Source organism: Ruditapes philippinarum, unplaced genomic scaffold, assembly GCF_026571515.1.
Source record: "Ruditapes philippinarum isolate M1 unplaced genomic scaffold, ASM2657151v2 ctg2186_1_1_1_1, whole genome shotgun sequence".
NCBI lineage: Eukaryota > Metazoa > Mollusca > Bivalvia > Venerida > Veneridae > Ruditapes > Ruditapes philippinarum.
Window position 1 is genome coordinate 120,835 of NW_026863515.1, and position 7,705 is coordinate 128,539.

The following is a 7,705-nucleotide window of genomic DNA, read 5'->3' on the forward strand; positions in this document are numbered from 1 at the left end:
AACTCTGTTTTTTCCTTCCAAAATTATCATTTCTATTGTGATACAAAAGGGCCATGATGGTCCTATATCTCTCACCTTAAGGAAGAGATCTTAAAAGTATTTTTCTTCACCAGGTTAATAAAATATTTTAATGTCATTTAAAGGTTAGTGTCAAATGTAAAAAGTATTTTTGGCCAACAGCAACAGGAATGCAAACAAGTGTATAGAAATACCTCTTTTTTTTGTTTAAAGTACAGGTTGCTGAAAAATACACTCCCTGTAGCGTGTTTACATCATGAAAATTTTAACAATGAAGACGTAGTGCAAATTTTGATAATACTTCAATAAAAATGGGTCAAAGACAAAAATGGCCGGGTTGCATTTGTATACAAAATAACATGAGGCTCTGATGTTACAAACATTTCCTACTATTGACCATTAATGTCGAACATTTAACTAAGTCAGTAAACAGGAAGTGGATAAACGATAGACCTGAACTTGGGACCACGTGTTAATGCAGTCACAATACCAAATATCAAGAGGCTGTGATATGTAGTTGCTGAGAAAACTGTTACAGAAATTTCCTTCCATTTACAATTAATGCCGAAAATTTAACTAAGTCAGCAAACGGGAAGCGGATGAGCGACATACCTGAAGTCGAATCCCATGGTATGTGACTTCATGTTAATGCTGTATACCAAATATCAAGAGGCTGTGATAAATAGTTGCTGAGAAAATTGTTACGAAAAATTACTACCATTGACCATTATTATGAATTTAACTAAGTCAGTTTGTTTGTTTGTTTCATTTTACGCCTTTTCCCAACAGTATTTCAGTCAAATAGGCAGGTAGTTTCCTAACCATCGTTCCTGGAGAGTTACACCAGTGCTAGACTACCTTCCTCCGCGTTTAACTATGACTAAGTCAATAAACATGAAGTGAATGAGCGACAGACCTGAAATCGAATCCCATGGTATGGGACAACGTGTTAATTCTGTATACTAAATATCATTAGGCTCTGATAAGTAGTTGCTGAAAAAACTGTTACGAAAAATGGCCCAACCATCGCCTGCCTGCCCGGAATCAAGTCTCAATACATGGTGGTAAACAGTATTTTTTTCATATATGTATTTTTTTAAAACCAGTATTATAGTCGTAACAGATGTCCCATTAGTGTTTAAATATTAAAATATTTTTTGATATAGTATTTACTCAGGGGGGTATCATGTTGGGGGCAGGATCTTACCCCTTCCATCTGTGGTTTATCATATTAGAACACCCCTTTCTACAAAAAACTTCTTTCTGTTCACATGAGTGAATTGTAAAATTAAACCTTGTAAAATGTTAAAAAAAAAAAACAACAAAAAGCAGGGACCTCAGTAAGGTCAGAATTTCACGGGCCAAAATTTTCATGAGTCAAATCAGTTTTTTCTTGAGTTAGTTTTCTACATGAATCATTTTCATGTTTCAAAAATTACTGTTTGGGAAGTCATTTTGAGTAGATTTTCAAGTTTAAATTGATAATATTATGAGGTTAGGTAATTTTTAAATTACAAGATACACTATCTCAATTTATCCCTACAAAGAAAGTGTATATAACCTTGCAATAAAACCCCTTTAACCCCCAACACAGAGACCAATTTTCAACTCTAGACCATAATTTGAATATACTTTGTAGAAACCAACAAGCTTATTCATTGTGAGAAATATCTAAGCTCTAGCCCTTTCCATTTTGAAGTATAAGAACTTTTACGTGTTTTCTTTCAGTTGCCATAGCAACCAAAGTTTAGCATGAAATGGAATTCTTTGAACAATCTTGATAAACCTTCATACAAAGAGTACACCTGCCAAGTTTCATTAACATTGGCCTTGTGGTATCATAGAAGATGTCGTTTGAATAAAATGTGGACGGACGCCGGACGACAGACGCAAATGATGGGCCATCCTAATAGTGCAGGTGAGCTAAAAAAAACGCATAAAAATGAAAGCGTTTGAATTTTTTTTTAACCCTTTACCTCATGAGCATATTGTGAAAAATTACCGTTTTCACTGAAAAGGTTCAAACTGCCATTTAACTATGAAAAATGCTTCAATACTGATGAAACTTGGCACAAATGTTGACTTAAATTTCCAGTTCCCATGGCAATGGTGGGGGGGGGGGAAACGTCACAAAACTGTCAAAATCACTATTTTGCTTTTTTCCCCATCAAAACTGATTTCAAAGTGCTGCAACTTCTCAATGGATTGAGATGGAGTAAAATGCTTATCAGCATTGGTTACACATTACCTTACCATTGACCCAAGGCCATTTTCAGCCTGTCACATGTCCAAAATTTTCCTGGCAATTATGGGGGCAACCGCACCACTTCAAACCCTAAACTAATGGGGGCACATCCCCCTTCTGGCAACCCCCTGATGTACCTTTTGATAGGAGGGTGGCGCCGAAAAAGTTATCACTTTTTTTATCAACATTTCCCAAACAAAAACAGTGTTTGGGGCCTAAAAAGGGCAATTTTTCACCGTTTGAGGCCTCAAAAAGGGGATGTGTGTGTGTCGAAAAGCCGTCAAAACACATCTATATGAGGGTTAATTAACTAAATGTCAATTTCTAATTGTATTATAAATATGTTTCTTCATTATCTTATTAATATTTTATTCTGGTTTAAGTGCCCAAGTTGATGCGTGTAAGTATTTTGCAAATTTTTGGTTCCAGGCTTTTGGACCTCAGATCAGCGCTATGACGCAAAATACCATGTAAGTAGATCAAATACTGTAAAAAAATACATTGTATGTTATTTTGGTTTTGGAGTGATATATGTGGAGATATTACCTGTCAAGATTTTCTTGGCAGGTAATATATCCACATATATCACGCCAAAACCAAAATAATAATTTTATTACCCTTCCCCTGCCGAGTTAAGATGATTTTAAAATAATCGTTGCTACTTCAAATGAAACATCGAAATAAGATTCCCTTTAAGGTACCCCTTCACCACTACATGACGTCACATAAATACATGACGTATTTTCTTTCGAACCTAACGAATGTAAGCAAGAGAAAAGGGGTAGTCTGTTGAACGCACTTTTCAAATTAATATCAATTAATTTCACAAGGTCATATTTGTTTTCAATACTCATGAGAATATGTATGATTACTCTTTTTTGGAAAATATCTATCATTTGACAGTTAAAAAGTGCTTGTAAATCGGAATTTACAACGCGTAGAATCAAACCGTACGCGCACCGCCACAGCGCATGTTGTTTAGAACGTGGGGTAACCAACGGGTTAATTTAGTGTGTATATTACCCGTCTGGCTCGGTAATATCAATTTCTTTCGTGTGATCAATATCAAATCAAAAAGGCGGAAAAAATCTGGAAGGGTAATAAAATATTATATTAGAGATTCAAAAAGCAAATACTTTATAAACATAAATTGTCATCCCTGCCGAATAAGTGAAACTTCTCCAATTTACCTCAGACTTTACATGAAAACAAACAGATTCTTGAATTGATATGGCCACCGAATGACTCACTAGAAGATGTTTTATGCCAAACATCTGATTGAGCTCTAGCTTTTTTTTTTTTAAAGAAGCCTTTTATTATTTGAACAAACTTGGAAGACACTCACTATAAGAAGATGTTTCATGTTTAATATCTAAGCTCTAGCTGTTAGGGTTTTTTAAAAGAAAACCTTTCGGAGTTTTTAATATAGGGAATATAAATGACCCCCGGCCAGGGCCGATTTGACCCTAGGACTTTATGACAGGTGAGCTGTAAACAAAAAACAAAAGCGAACAAACAAACAAACAAACAAATAACAACAACAAATAATCCAATAACTCTGAAATAATGCAAAAAGAACTAGAACTGCCACTGAAATGGCGTGAATACACTCGCATACCACTTTGTCAGAATCAGCAGTGGCCATTTAGAGCTCAAGGACAACCTTCCTGCCAAATCTGAGGTTACTATGCAAGTGCATTGCTAAGTTATGTATTCTACATGCTTCAAATGTGAAAAAAGTCAAAATCAATACACTGCAGACAGGCATTCTTAAGCATTTGAGCACACAAGCTTATTATAGTAAAATCCCTGTGACCTTGACCTTTTACACAGTCATTTAAAAATCAAAAGGGGTCATCTACTAGTCATTAAAACCTCAATACCAAATATTTCTCCAAGACTGTTGACCAAAGCATTTTTAAGCAATTGAGCTGACAAGCTTTTTTTTTAGTCAAGGCCCCAGTGACTTCAAAGTCAATAGGGGTCACCTACTGGTTATGATCAAACTCCATGCCAAATATGAAGACTGGGGGTCAAAGGTTTCTTAAATGATTGGTTGGACAAACTTTTTGAAGTCAAAGTCTCTATGACCTTGATCTTGGACCCAGCGACCTCAAAATCAAAAGGGGTCACCTACTTATCATAACTAACCTCCATGCCAAATATGAAGACTTCTGGTCAAAGGAATCTTAAGTTGTTAGAAGGAAAAGTTTTTTTTTTAGCCAAGGCCCCTGTGACCTTTACCTTTAACCCAGTGACCTCAAAATCAAAAGCGGTCATCTATTAATCATGGCTAACCTCCATGCCAGATATGAAGACTGTGGGTCAAAGGAATCTTAAGTTATTGGGCGGACAAGTTTTTTGAAGTCAAGGCCCCTGTGACCTTGACCTTTGCCCAGGTGACATCAAAATTGATTTGGATCATTTACTTATCATGACTAATCTAAATATCAAATATCAAGACTGTGGGTCAAAGGAATCTTAAGTTATTGGGCGGACAAGTTTTTTGAAGTGAAGGCCCCTATAACCTTGACCTATGACCCTGTGACCTAAAAATAATAAGGATCATCTACTAATCATGACCAATCTAAATACCAAATATCAAGACTGTTGGTCAAAGGAATCTTAAGTTATTGGGCAGACAAGGAAAAACCGACGGACGGCCGGACGAGGAGACGGCCGGACGGACAAGCTGATTCCAGTATACCCCAACTTTGTTTTTCAGGGGTATAACTACCATTCTTAGAAAACTAAGGATTATTCATGAAATCTATCAAGTTATAAAGTTCCAATTTCAACTTCAAAGTTATATAATAGAGAGTAACAGTTCTTAAATATTGCATGTCTTTAAATCTAACACTTCAAGTTGTTACCTCAACTAATTTATGTCATGTGCTCTGGGTTAAAAACAAAAAGTAAAAATATATAGGATAACAAACAACTAATAATTTATGGTTATAGGACACTGCACTTTGTCTACATTTGATCAATAAAGCTTTAAATTTTCAAGCAAATGCGTAGTACATGTATAATGTTCTGTACATAAATTAGGAAAAAGTTGCAAAGGGCAATAACTCCAGAATGATACTTTTAAGGGTTATTAAGGGTTATAGTTCTTAGAAATCCCAATTCTCTATAATCATATCTCTCGTTTCTACTTAAGTTCTTTTATAGTAACGCTCCAGACCAAACTATAAGTAAGTATGAACAGTGTGTACGGGCAGAAGCTTTAAACAACCCCCTTCCCATCCACACACATTATATGATTCTTACACATTGCACTTTTTCTCAATGATTTGAAACCAATCATATTTGAAGTTTCAGAATTCTAACTGAAATACAATGTAGTTACAGTTTTATGCTCAGGACATAGGACTGACTTTCAGCAGGGAATTATAAATTTGGTATACATGTATTTACTAAACACTTTTGTAGAATTAGTTAATTATTCAGGTATTCAAAGATAAAAAACTGTTACTGAAAGTTAATAATATACTGTATAATTTTATTAAATAACGCTTATTCTAGTCATGTATAAAAAATAAGCAGGGGTCTTCTTTCACTGTAAATCAGCAGAGAATAAATAAAGCAAAACTTTTTTCAGTATACTAGTAGATATTGTATTGAAACGAAATGGACATTACTCTAAAGTTCAACTATTACAGTATTAATCTTAATCTAAATTTAACAGAATCAAGCTCTAAGTAAATGCCAAGACCCGGATGTAGTAAAAGCTAAAATATGACTTAACAAAAGGATACAATGTAAGATACTTTCTATCATACACACATATCCACTATTTATATCTCTCAATAATAATTTCCTTCCAATATATATTCTCTAAATTCCCTAACAACATAGGCTGCGATTTCCACGCTCCCTATGATGCTACATATTTTACGTTTCATACTTCGAAAGGATAGCGTAGCCTGGTTAAGGGCATCTCCTCGCTTCTCTTTAAACAAGTTGTATCTCAAAGCGTTCTCTTGAGCTTCAACATCCGGAAACAGCTCATGTATGTGCTCATTGGCCTGAAAGAAATGCGGTAGTTTTCTTTCTTCTAAACAGACAGAAAGAAACTCTAACATATAGGACAAGGCCGTTTCCAAATCCTTGAGCTGCACATGATTGAGCACTGTAAGAAAGAGTATGCAGTAAAATGCAATATGTTTGAGATAGTACGATCGTAACACCGTGAAAACTTGCTCAGGTGTTTCGTGTCTTGACTTTGCCTTCTCCTTACCATTACGGAAGTACAGCTTCATAACTCGAAGTGCTGTAAGTATATGTTGTTGCTCAGTCTTTCCTTGTGCTATATCAATTACATGTTTTTCGAAACCAGAACTGCAAATCCGCCACAGTAATTGAGGATCATTCCCGTAGAGAGCCGCCGATCGGTCATTATCAGTTTTCCATTTCAATACTGCATAGGTAGGACACATCATAGTATTCCCTTTATTCACAGGATCCGGAACAACTTCTTCACAAATCAGAATACCTAAAAAGACATGAAAATATTAAAACGATCACTGTGACATACAGTAAGGAAAAACAAGCAATTATCATAGTATTGCAAGCAATCCATAAGTCCCCTACCGGTACAAAACCCCAGCAACATTCTGAAGGGCCATTGACCAATCACTAATGTTTCAATTTTAAGAAAATTTGTTGGAGAAGTTCTTTCAAAGTGATCACAGGAAATAGTTTTTATGAACAGGCAGACTGGAGTACACTCTAAAGTTAATTTTTAAACATCCCTGTTACCAAAATATAATATTTTTAAAAGCAAAATTCTTAAAGAGGAGATAATTCTTGAAACAAAGATCCAAGATGTCATACATGATGTGAGTGTAACAAAGAACAATTATTAATGAAGCTGTTCATAATGAATGTTTATTTTGAATTTGAAGTTAAAGAATGTTATAAGAATGAATAAAAAAAATTAAAAGTTTAAGGATGAGATAATTCTGGAAATATGGATGCTAGATTTATAAACCTTGTCACATTATTATGATGTGGCAGTTTGAAGTAAATCCTATAAGTTATGAAGAAGTTGGAGTAAAATATACCAATTTCTCGAAACAAATCTAAGTTCAAGGGGGACATAATTCTGGAAATAGCCTTGCTAAAAGAGTATTGAACCTTCTCACAAATGATTTGAGTGATTATAAGAAACATATATATGAAGTTTGAAGAAGATACGTTAAGAAATAAAGAAGTTATTCAAAAACAACATTTTTTTCAAGTAAGTTCAAGGGAGGCAATTCTGATAAAACCTTGAAAGATTGAGATATGGATCTGGAATTTCAGCGCAAAATCTTGATCAGTGCTAGATCTGCACATAAGACAATAAATTTATTAATAGATAGAATAAAATAACTCCTGTGTATGTGTCAACAGAAATACATCAAATCAAATATAGATAAAGATAGACATACATAT